This window comes from Danio rerio, chromosome 11 (genome assembly GCF_049306965.1).
Source record: "Danio rerio strain Tuebingen ecotype United States chromosome 11, GRCz12tu, whole genome shotgun sequence".
NCBI classification, from domain to species: domain Eukaryota; kingdom Metazoa; phylum Chordata; class Actinopteri; order Cypriniformes; family Danionidae; genus Danio; species Danio rerio.
The window spans coordinates 14,300,660-14,314,178 of record NC_133186.1 but is presented as its reverse complement, the minus strand read 5'-3'; the positions used below and the strand labels follow the sequence as shown (position 1 = coordinate 14,314,178).

The 13,519-nt window shown below is 35.0% G+C and overlaps 1 long non-coding RNA gene across 1 annotated transcript; it reads left to right on the top strand.

Moving 5' to 3' along the window:
* Window positions 1-4,314: 4,314 nt before the first annotated feature.
* On the top strand, window positions 4,315-8,190 carry LOC137496677 (uncharacterized). Its single transcript, XR_012387078.1, has 5 exons — window positions 4,315-4,369; window positions 4,931-5,064; window positions 5,151-5,193; window positions 5,282-5,428; window positions 7,036-8,190. It is a non-coding gene; the product is annotated as an uncharacterized lncRNA (long non-coding RNA).
* Window positions 8,191-13,519: the final 5,329 nt, after the last annotated feature.

Here is a 13,519-nt window from a genome sequence, read left to right as displayed (position 1 = left end):
TTACAATGTAATTGCATATTTGTTGCATATTTTTAAGGATAAATACACAAATACTGTACATGAAATACACAAAAAAACATTTATCTTTATAAATATTATCTTTAATGTAATTGCAATGTAATTACAATGTAATGACATAGTATCGCAATTAAGTTTGTAATTACATATGCAATATGTATATTTAAGTATACAACTAAATAACCATATACTGCACATGCAATTTACAAAGAAACATTTATACTTTTAAATATTACCTTGGATGTAACTACAATGTGGTTACAATGTAATGACACAGTAACTGCATTTTACAGTAATTTTGTATTTTACAGTATTTAAAATACAAGTGTTACATCCCCGGTTCATTCCTGCTCACCCAATCATCGCTCTCCCTCATAAACCACCTCTATCCAATCACATGAACCCTCACCAGGATTCTAATTACCTGTACCTGTTTTTCTTCATCAAAGAACACTATAAAAGCCTACCTTCTGCTCTCAGTTGTCGGCCGGTATTAAGGTCCGATGGTTGTCCTCATCTTCGCTCCTTTGTCTTCTCCACTTCTTCCATGGATGTTCCTTGCTAGTCTTCGAGTCTTTCACACTGATCAAGGGAAGTGCATATTCTCATCTGGTGTTTAGTAGAAAATCTGCCATCTATCTGATGAACTGTGTGTTTGGATTTTCACCCACGGATGTTCCTTACGTGCCTTCCAATCCTTCACACTGATCAAGGGAAGTGCTTACATTTATATAGTGTTTACCAGAAGATCTGCCATTGACTTGATGGACTGTGTGTCTGCATGCTTTCCTGCTGATGTTCCCACGAACTAACTACATGTGAGATCGCTAACATCAAATGTTTACATTACCATGCTGTAAAAGATCACTAACAGCATTAACACCACTTTTTTACTTCTTCACTTTAAGTGATTTTGTTTTTCAAAACAAATAATTAAAAAAAAAATCAAGAATAAAACTGATAAATGATAACCATCCTGTCTTTCTTGTCTACCAGCGTGACAACAAGACACTAAAATATTTTAATACAAAATATTAAGCTATTTTTTTTCTAGACCCTATCTAATACAAATTACAAAATACTATTTTTATTTAAAATACATATTTGAAATACATGGATCATAAATACTGACCATCTCTGTATATGAGCAATATCATATGAGTCGCAGGGCAAAATGGCTGTATATCGGCACTAGTGGAAGACGTGTGTTGGCTCGAAGCCACAGGCCGAGTGACTCAGTGTGCGACCAGTGATGAAATACAGTCATATTGCACACGGCTACGAGTATGATATTGCATCTATACAACAGTTCATCTGCCTAATTGTGTACATAAAAAAAGGAAAATTAAACACAGAGAATCTCAAAAATCCTTTTGTATGAGGAACTACTTTCTTCCACAATTGATTTACATCTGCAGCTGGTCAGAACAGCAGAAACTGTTACTAATTCACCAACGTCACTTTAGAGCTAGTATTTGAATGATTCTACACTCCCAGAAATAAAGGTAAGTGAGCTGTTACTGGGGTGGTACCTTTTTTAAAAGATACATGTCTGTAGTTAAAGGGTACATATCGGTACCTTAAAAGTATGTAAAATTTTTAAGAGGAACACTTTTGTACATTTTAGATACTAATAAGTAGCCTTGAGTGTTAATATGGACCTTTTAGGTACAAATTTGCAACCTTTTGAAAAGGTAGCACCCCAGTGACAGCTCACGTACCATTATTTCTGAGATTGTAGCGCAATATCCAAAGTATTGACAAAACAGGTGATTTTGCTATCATGTTAAGATTAAAAAGCTGAATGGCATGAAATCAGTCCACAGATATTTCCCAGTATTTCTTTGTTGCAATCGGGAGATTACAATAATTGACTCCGAAAAGGCCAAAACAAAGCAAACACTAGCAAATTACTATGGTATAAATACAGCACTACACATATTAAAGAGACTATATAACATAAAAAAGAGAGAGATCGACTTAGAGTGTCACTTACTGGTTTTATAATGATTTGATCAGCTGTATTGTGTGTAGAATTTTGAGGAAATTAATGCATTTAATCCATTTTGAAATAAGGCTGTAACATAAAAAATGTGGAAAAAGTGAAGCGCTATGAATACTTTCTGGATGCACTGTATGTGGGCGGAGAAATACACAAGGGTGAAGAGGCTGTACGAGTGCTGATATTGCAGGATATCACAAATCAGATTTGAGAACCAGATAATACATATACAAATAAATAAATATATAAATTTGTTTATGTTTGTTATTTATAGCTTTTTTTCAATATTTTATGTAAATAGTTAACAATTTTCCTTTTTTTAAATTATTGCAATGGTATACATAAATATAATTTCTGAGTCTAAAATCCTGAAAGCTCTTATCTATCAATCCCACGTTTCTAGTTATAATTGATTTGATCGACAAAGTCGAACCGAGTACTAAAACTCATTACTCAAGACTGAAAAAAAGGTTACTTAATGATAACCTGTGTTTATTTACTATTTACTGCATGAGAAAGCATCTCTTACCACTGACATTTGAAAATAAGCTACCTAAAAGACTTGAGATCAATTACGTTTTCTTTTCTTTTTTTTTTTTTTTTTTTGCTCGTTTGCTTCCAGGAACATTGATATATGGATTTGGAGACTACATGACATTTAGTGTTTCAAAGAAAGAGCACAAGACAGAATTCCACTTAACACATGGCAGCAAATCCGCTAAATCTCTTGACATTAAATAAGCAAAATTTGTAAATAAGAACACAAGCTGGCATTGAAATGAGCGCTCTGCTTGAGAGGGAAACAGCTCTCAGTGGTAAACACAAGCACTGGCTGTTTTCGTCTCACATAGTCTTCAGCCTTCATACAGTATATGACTCTGTAACAAATTTCCCAGCAGTCCAGATGGGTCATCTCACCGCAACATTAGCAGTTTAACAGAGACTCTCTAAATCCCTTATTGACAGCAAGTTCAAATTTGAGGGCTACATTTGCATTTGATGTTAAAAAAACAACATTTGATTTGGTCAGCATGCAGACAGAAAAGAACAAGTATTATGCAGAGCTGATGAAGAATATTTCAAAATAACAGCTGCACGGAGCGCCACAGTAATCAGCATATATTTAAGTGTTGTAACACACGGGTGATACTGTAATCAAGCTCTGCATACAGCTCTCTTTTTTTTTAAATAAGTTCAATCATCACTGGTTCATGTATAAAGCCACAAAGCTGAAACTAAAAAGTGAAAGTCATTGGGGTGTAAATCTTTATCTTAGGAAACAGCATACTTACAAAATATTATAATGGCCTATCGTGGTCTGTTAGTGGATAAAACACAACACAACACAATGAAATCTCAAAAATTAAACATAAGTGGTGTGTTAAAAAAGGGTTTTATCACCTTCTGAATGACACTTCTAATTGAAAACAATAATCGTCGCCATATTGAAGTGTCATTCCAAACTGAAGTGATCAAAACTCACAGTAATCTGTTGTGTTTTATGAATATAGACTCCACCTACACAAACTTTAAACCCAACCTCAGAGTAATTTGTTGTTTTATTTATGTCTACTCCACCTACACCAACCCTAAACCCAACCTCATTTTAATTAATTTCAATTCATCTTTATTTCTATAGCGCTTTTACAATGTAGATTGTGTCAAAGCAGCTTAACATAAAATATTATACTAAATTGAAACAGTGTCAGTTCAGTGTTTAGAGTTTAAGCTCAGTTTAGCTCAGTTCAGTTTACAATTTACAATACTGAGAGTCCAAACACTGAAGATCAATCCATCGATGCGCAGCTCTATGAGTCCTGAACCATGCAAACCAGTGGTGACAGCGGCGAGGAAAAACTTCACCAAAAACCTCAAGAGAAACCAGGCTTAGTTAGACATGACCATGGCCAAACGTCTTGTGAACAAGTTGCACAAACTATTAGCGGACTTATATGGCATTTCATCTTCACAAGTCTCTCGGCTTGTCTACCAGTAGACTTTGTGACTAAAATACTAGTCAGTACTGCTCTACTAGGAAAGTGAGCAAGTGACATTAAAATAATTACACTGTAAAAAATCCAACTTGCAAATTGCTAACTCAAATCAAAATTGTAAGTTGGGTGGACATATTTTGAGCCCAGTGTTGAGTTTACTTTTAAAAATGAGTTAACTGAAGGTTTAAAACTGGTTTGTTCAATGAAAGTAAATACTTAAGTTGAGCAGACTTTACATTTTGAGTTCTTCACTGGATCATCTACTTCCCGTCTTTGCACATGCTCAGTCTGTCTTCGGGTGCCATTTTGCACGAGGTGTCCTCTCACCAGCAGCAGCTGCCATCTCCTGATTCAAGTAAGCTTTGTATTAGCTTTATTATCAAAATTAATCTAAATAGCGTGCAAATCTAAAGTAAAATGTAATGTTATGTTCCCACAAAACTAAGTTACATCGTGTGAAGATCATTTCTGACAAGCTCGGGCTAACAAGCTAGCCACCTGTGAAGTTTGCTTCATTTGAAGGACTGTTTAACGTTAATTTGCTTCTTAAACTGGAGGGAAATGTAGTGAAATGTTGTTGCAAACAGACATATCTGAGCGGCCGGTCACCACTGTATTGTTAACCCAGCAATGCGATAACATTAAAACCACTTCAAAATAATATTTAGCATACCACTTTAAATATACAGTCACTAGTAGTGTACATATAGTATTCCAGGAGCTTGTGGTTTTTATGATTATTTATTTGGCATACATTAACCCTTTATGAGTTAAGTAACATGTATGTATGTATTATTTAAATCTTCTCTTTTTATGTTTGCAATATTTATTTTATATTGTGCTTTTTAAAAACATCAGTTTAATTTATGAAAACAATTTGACCTGCAATGTTACATTTTTATTTACTTTTTTATAGGTTTGGAATGCAGTGTAAGTTTTGCAAATTTGTAAACAGTAGCTGAGAAGTTACACTACAGACTACATCGCTATCAAGGACCATCCTGGCAGCAGCCTTGTTTGTTCGCAGACTGCTTCTGCACTTTAAAGACTGTAGGTGCATTAAAATCACATTTGACATTAGCACATTAACAGTCTGCTGCAGTTACTGACTATTTGATTTTTTTAACCTCCTGTAGCTGATGTCCGAAAACAGTGGCCTGCATGTTTTTGGGAGTTTAGGCAAGTTTGCATTTGAGATTATTTATTTCAAAATGTATAACCCTTGTTCACAATTCATACTATTCATTTTTTTATGGTCTGTTTGTAGGTCTATGCTGAGTTTTACAGGATTACTCAAACCAACCTCAAAGATATCTTCTCTTTTTCGGATGAATACGCTATCAAGTTTTATGGATCATGTGGTGGGCGATATGGAGAGATAATAAGAACCGCCCTGGACCAACTGGACAATCAAGTAATTATTTAGCATTCAATCATATCACTGATTAAAGGGGGGCATATTAAACTTTATGGAGTTTACCTTGGAGTTCCTCTTTTTGTGTGCAATATTGGAATTCATGCAGGTAATTAATCTTTGAAGTTACAAAACAGTTTGTTCCCTAAAAGAAAAGTTTGTAGCACTGTTTTCACCTCTGTAAAGGATGCTACATTTTCATCACTTAGTCTTTAGTAGAACAACCATGACTGAGTCCGGCTGACCAGGGAGTGAAAACAGGTGCTGCAACAATAATTATAAAGCAAATTTCATTTTTAATAATTAAAACATGTTGGGAATTTCTGATCAAAATGACTAACCTGTGAATAACCATAATTAATGCCCTTCAATTGTAAAGTGGTGCCACCTGTCATCTCTCAGGGTCTGAGCATCTGGTTTAATGTGACAATAGCTGATGACCTATGGCAAGCCGTTTTAACTTTTATTCTATAGCCCGTACTAGTATCTATTTTCTTGTTACTAGTACTTATCCATTTTCTTAGTTCTTTTCCATTAAGTACTAACTAGTACTTATTTATTAGTTACTAGTACTTACTTATTAGTTACTAGTACTTATTTATTAGATACTAGTACTTATTTATTAGTTACTAGTACTTATTTATTTGTTACTAGTACTTATTTATTAGATACTAGTACTTATTTATTAGATACTAGTACTTATTTATTAGATACTAGTACTTATTTATTTGTTACTAGTACTTATTTATTAGATACTAGTACTTATTTATTAGATACTAGTACTTATTTATTTGTTACTAGTACTTATTTATTAGATACTAGTACTTATTTATTAGATACTAGTACTTATTAAATAGATACTAGTACTTATTTATTAGTTACTAGTACTTATTTATTTGTTACTAGTTCTATTTATTAGATACTAGTACTTATTTATTAGTTACTAGTACTTATTTATTAGTTACTAGTACTTATTTATTAGATACTAGTACTTATTTATTAGATACTAGTACTTATTAAATAGATACTAGTTCTTATTTATTAGTTACTAGTACTTATTTTAATAGTGACTAGTAACTATTCTGTTGTTACTCGTAATGAATTAAAAATTTTCCCATTCATTTCTATGGGATCTCTAATTGAGATATTAACTATTCAGTTTTGACTAGTATGTATTCCAGCTGTGACTAGTGCATATTTTTATCTACTAGTAGTTAATCATTAGGTACTAGTACCTATTACTGAGATGCTACTACCTAATTAATAGATACTAGTACTTATGTATTAGATACTAGTCCTTATTCATTAGGTACTGGTACTTATTAAATAGCTTACTAATGTTTATTCATGTAGAGTTGATGCTTAACGGATAATCAATTCACTATTTGCTAATGCTTAATAAATGATTCATTATTATAAAAGTGTTACCTGAAATGTTTTATAAATAGAAGGTATATAAATGACTGTGTTACTGACATTACTACCTTCAGTTTCCAAATTAAGTTGCTTTGCCTTTGCTTTTTTTTTTACCTTGCTTTTTGGAGATGTTTGTGATTTAGCAGTAAAAATAGTTTTTCATCCTCTTTTTATGTTTCTTTTTACTGCAGGACACAGAGCCAGAAGATATTTGCACAATAGAGATGGAGATGGACATCCTTAGCACTGTTGAAGATGATGTTGCCACTCTTCAGACCAACCTAAATGTAAGGTGCCTGTCTGTGGTTCTGGAAGAGCAAATCGTGCTGGAAAAGATCTTCCGACAGCTGTTGTTCTCCTCTTTGGTTTGATTAATTTCCTCATTATGAACTACCCCAAAGAACTGAAACACATCTTTGAAACTATTCAGAAAGTGTTTATTGGCCTTGAATGCATTTGTTTGTACACTGAAATTGTGTTACTCTTGGTGTTGTCACCAAACTTAAATTCAGTTTTGATTTTACATTTTCAAATTTTAAAAACATCCATTTCCCACCAATTGATAGATTGGCTGTTGTGTTCAAGCGCTCAACATAAATTACTGTGATTGGCTGAGAAGTTCACCATTTCACTGCTCTTCACTGATGTTCATGGAGTGCAAACACAAATACACACACACACACACACACACACACACACACACACACACACACACACACACACACACACACACACACACACACACACACAGCGTACCACTTGTGTCAGCTTATACACAGACCAGTTGATCAATGTGAAATTCTTAAGTGTCCCTGTATCTGTGGTTACACTCAGTAAACAGCAGTGAGTTTGGTGAACTGATGCTCTTCACGCCTAATCAGTCTTTTCTGTTGAGCATGTGAACACAATGGCAATATAACAGTGTTTAAAACATGGTCAACAACGCTCAAATGTTAGCAGGAAATGGACGTTTTTAAAATTATAGAACTGATGGGTAACAAAATTAAAATATCGTGACAAAACTAATTACTCTTGCACTTTGAAAAAAATGTTGATAGTGCAAGCATTTTAAATATTACTTTTGCTTAACTCGAGCACTTAAAAGGCAATATAGGATTTGAGGATTTACCTTTTTGTTGCCTCTTTTCCTTCTCTGGACTGCAGTACATTTCATTTGGACAGAAAACTGTTTGCAGAATTGTCAATAAATATATTCTTTGATATTGTGTTTTATAGTGTGTTTTGTAATCTCTTAACTTCATACTTAGAGTCATACAGGTATTTGTTTGAGAAGCGCAGATATAAGATTTCCATAAAATTATGAATTAAAAGATAAAGATTAAATCAACTTAAAAAATTAAGGCAACCAGCTGCACAGCTTTGAGTTAACTGAACTTCTGTTAAGTTGTGCCAACTCATTTATTACAGTTTACTCAACCCCTGTTTAATTTTAGGCAAACTCATAATGACAAGTTAGATGAACTTAGGCTTGAAAGTTGTCATGACTTAAACCAGCCATTTCAGTCAACTTAAAAAAATAATTTGGCACAACTTCAACCACTGAAGTTGAGTAAACTAAAAATTTCTTTGCAGCCGGTTGCTTTAAAATTTTAAGTTTACTCAACTTTTTATTTTTTACAGTGTAATATAAGACAATGAAGAAAAGTGTGGCTGTTTTAACACACCCTAGTCTGCAGCAAGCGGAAAAGCCTTGACTTGCAAAACTCATATATCCATACTGTAATGTAAACGTGGCATTTTTTGCAAATACCATCAGAATGCGATGCAGACACCAATTAAAAAGCCAAAAATGAAAATTAACCTTCCATATTTAAGTGGTTTTTCATCTCACAGCTTTGCTGCAGAAGTGTGTGTGGTTGCATTCTGCTGTCATACTAAGTTAATTTACTATTGCTTTTACTTAAAGTTGGCCAATTTGTCTGTGAAAATAAAAATTGTTTACAGTAATGCTGAATGCTAGTTCTGACCATCCAATAAAAGGGCAAGAAAATGCTGACATTGTCATAAGCCTGCTAGCTGGCCACAGTGTAGCCAACTCAAAATCTGATTGGTTAAAGCAATAGGTTCACTGCCATTTTTTATGCTATAGACATCTGCACTTAATACCTCTGAAGGCCTTCAGGGCAGCATATTTGATTCTGGAAATGCAATTGCTGAAATATGATTGGTTAAAAGGTTTATTATATTAAAATACAGTACTGGAAGTAGCGCAACCAAGAGAATAGCCATGAAATGAAAAGAATAGACTGTTAACTGTAAACATTCGGTCCACAATTTAATTTAAGGTATAATCCTCGCTATTGACAAACCATTAATGAAGATTTTAGCTCAATAAATTCCTAATTTGCTGCCGCTTAATAGTTATTAAAGTAGCAATCAGGTTTAGGTACAGTGTAGGATTAGCTGCATACTGTCAGCTTTAATTTGAGGGTATTTACATCCAAATCAGATGAACGGTGTCAGAATTGCACCACTATGCATGTGTCTCACACTTGTTAAGGGACTAAAAGTAATGGGACAGAATAATAGTCATAAATCAAACTTTCACTTTTTAACACCTGCTTGCAAATCATTTGCAGTCAATTACAGCCTGAAGTCTGGAACGCATAGACATCACCAGACGCTAGGTTTGTGTCTGTCTTTAGTTCCTGCTTGTTCTTGGGGAATTTTCCCTTCAGTTTTGTCTTTAGCAAGTTAAAGGCATGCCCATTCATATTCAGGCTAGGGAATTAACTTGGCCATTGCATAATATTTCACTTCTTTCTCTTGAAAAACTCTTTGGTAGCCATACATGCCCACGCCATGACACTACCACCACCATGTTTCACTGCTAAGGATCATAAGCAGTTGTTTTCGTTTTCCAAATTCTTCTCCTTCCATCAGTCTGGTACAAGTTGATCTTGGTCTCTTCTGTCCATAGGATGTTGTTCCATAACTTTTTTAGAACGTTAATCTGGCATTGCTGTTTTTGAGACTCACCAGTGGTTTACATCCTGTGGTGAACCCTCTGTTTTCTTTTTGGTGAAGTCTTCTCTTGATTTTTGACTTTGACGCATACACCTACCTACTGGCGAGTGTTTTTGATCCGATCAACTGTTGTGAAGGGTGTTTTCTTCACCAGGGAAAGAAATCTTCAATCATCCACCACAGTTGCTTCTGTGGTCTTCCAGGGGCCTTATGTATCAATGCTGCGTACCCACAAAAACTTTGCGTACGCCAGGTTTCTCAGAATCGCTCACATTTGGATTTATTCACGATGAACTGAACGTGGGAATGTGCGCAGCTCCACGCCAGCTTTATGGCTGGCGTACGCACATTTTTTGTGCGTGTCTGTTATATTTCCATTGGCAGTTGTGTTAAATTGTACTCTATAAAGAGTCTTTGAGCCTTGCAATGGTAGCTGTATGAGACGGGTTCATCTAGCAGGTATATAAGATTTCCATACCATACAGTTGACCAGCCAAACATTAAAGCGCAATTTGCAGCGGTCGCCTGTTTTTCCATTGTAATTGAAACGATCCACCGCACGCACATTGCTATAAAGGCACCACCTGAAGATGAATTTGCATGCGTGAATCAGAAACATTTCCATTCAATAAATGTGCAAATAAAATATGATCCACAGACTTATTAATGTTTCCTACTTGTCTTCCTCGTGATCAATAATAGGCAAAATCTGATATGTAGCGGGGAAAAAAGAAGAATGAGTTCATCAGACGCTGGATTCGAACCGAGTTCATGGTCGAATGTGTCAAAACATGTTGACATGCATTTTACGAGCTGCGCCACTGAGACTGGTAAGGGTGTCACAACATTTTACACCTATAAATCACACTATTTCTCTTTTAACTCCACAGTGCGATGTTCAGGCCCAACTGTGTTAACAGCATCAGCTAAACTCTCCCCACTCTATTTTTTTCTTTTGTTGTTAATTCCAGAGGACAAACTTGCAAATAACACCGTTTTCCTCCGGTCTACCTCCAAAAGCAGCACCTTCAATTCACATTCTGTTCAGTTTCTCTTTTTGCTTGTTTTTGCCAATGCTTTTTCGTTGGGTTTTGCCAAAGAACAGTCATTCAGTCAGACAGTCATCTTGTTTCTAGTCCAAATATCTAAAAACTCTAAAATCAAGAATAGTTTTTTAGACATGCAAAACATACTGCCTTGTTTTAAGATATAATATGACAAAATTAGGTGAGTTTTCCCTTAAAACAAGCTAAATAATCTGCCAATGGGGTAAGCAAAATAATCTTATGTCAAAAGGAAAAACAAGATTAATTTGCTTACCCCATTGGCAGATTATTTAGCTTGTTTCAAGGAAAAACTCCCTTAATATAGGGATATTATTTCTAAAAACAAGACAATATATTTTGCTTGCCTAGAAAATGTTTCTTGATATAAGAATTTTTAGATATTTGGATTAGAAACAAGACAAAAAAATCTAGGTAAGAAAAGCATTTTTTGCAGTGCATGTTGCGCTCGGTTTCACGTTCATTCGGATGTACAAAAGAATATGCATGGGATTCGGCGTACGCATTGTTTCATACATCTGAATTTTTTTCTGCGTACGCACATTTACAGCTTTGTGCGTACTCAATGTTTTAGTATGATTTCCATGCAGGTCTTCGTACATGAGGCCCCAGGTTTTTTGGTGTTGTTGAGCTCAGTGGTGTGTTCTTCTTTTTAAGAATGTTCCAAACAGTTCTTTTGGCCACGCCTAATGTTTTTGCCATCTCGCAGATGGGTGTGTTTTGATTTTTAGCCTAATGATGGCTTGCTGGACTGATAGTGACAACTCTTTGGATCTCATCTTGAGAGTTGACAGTAACAGATTACAAATGCAAATAGCACATAGCAAATTAAAATGAACTCTGGAGCTTTTATCTGCCCATTGTAATTGGGTTAATGAGGGAATAACACTCCATGGGACTGATCCGAAGCCAATCGTCCTATTATATTTTGGTCCCTTAACAATTGGGAGGCACATATGCAAACAGTTGTAAATCCTACACTGGTCACCAGATTTGGATGTAAACACCCTCAAATTAAAGCTGACAGTCTGCAGTTACGGCATATCATGTTCGTTTAATTTCAAATCCATCTATTGTGTTGGTGTATTGAGTTAAAAATGTTAGAATTATGTTGATGTCCCAATATGTATGAACCTGACTGTATATGATCAAACTTTATTTTGAGGAACAATTCTTGCTATGACTTTTAATAAAATTTAGGTTCAGGTATTGGGTTGGATTATTAATGTAGAATAAGATCATGCATAAAACACCTTAAAATAGGAATTAATAGCCAATATCTATTAGTGTGCAGTCAACGGGATACAAAAAAACCCACAGCTAAAGAACCACCCACATACATTCGAGGGACCAGGTGTTTTATGTCACACACTCGAAATACACCTTTCCTTCTCAGCCATAGAAACAAAATAAGCTCTTAAGAAGCTGTTCCTCCATGAGCCCCATCTCGAACAGCCTGCTTTCAATGCTTCCCGCAGCTGAGGGCTACAGAATGACTCTGTCAAGGTGAGGGAATGAGTTTCCCAAGATGACTGCTGCGCGTTTATGCGAGTGTGTGTGTGCAGGGAACTGTTTCTCTCTCTTGCAAGAAGGAACAGCTGAAGTAGAACAATCTTCAAAGAGGAAGTGCTGAGAGGTAGTTGTAATTGTTATCAGCGCCGCTTCCTCACTCTCCGTCTCTCCATCCTAAGAAGATGATACTCAGATGGGTCTTATCTGCATCACATGGTCTAAATGAGTTCACTAGATAGAAATCAAGCGTTCTCTGCATTCATAACTGCATGCCGGTGGAATGCTGATGACTCTTTTCTTGTTGATTTATTTATATATATAGTTGAGTTTTTTAAAAGGCTAGAATATTTGCTCTTTAAAATTCTGTGGACGCTCTGAGAATGTTAAATCCCGGAGACGTCTGTGAGGGTCACGGCGAGGGCAGCTTTACTCTCCTGTAACAAGGGATGGAAAATAAGCCGATGCTTAGAGGAAAGGTGTTTATAAAGTTTTAGAACGCGCTGTAAAGTAGAAAGGAGACACATGTGGAGAGATTGAGATGGAAAGTGTTATTTGAAGTACACTGCAATGAACACTGCTAATCTGATCTTTTGGAGAAGGTTCAAATTACAAGACAATAAATTGGCTGACAGCTGCTGGATGGACACAATTATGTGTACTGTAAGTTACCCGAATAAACCCATTTGGTGACTGGTGGGAGGACTGGAGAGAGTGCAAAGCTGAAGATCAAAACAAAGATCAGAACAGCAATCACATAGATTTAATTAGACAGTTATTGTTTCTTAGTTTTTTTTTACAGGCAACCTGCATTCTGAAGTAAAAAATACTGTTTTATTTTTGACATTTAAGAAAAATGTTTTGAATATCAGATGAAGCATAAATTCTGTACTCATTATATATATATATATATATATATATATATATATATATATATATATATATATATATATATATATATATATATATATATATATATATATATATAATTTGGTATCAGAAGTGGCTTTTTAATTAGGACAGTAATGCCTCACTTTGCTAAGACTCACTTAACAGAAATATTGTACAGTATAGTACAGTAATTCTGGAGCATCTTGACCTTCTTTTCTTTCAG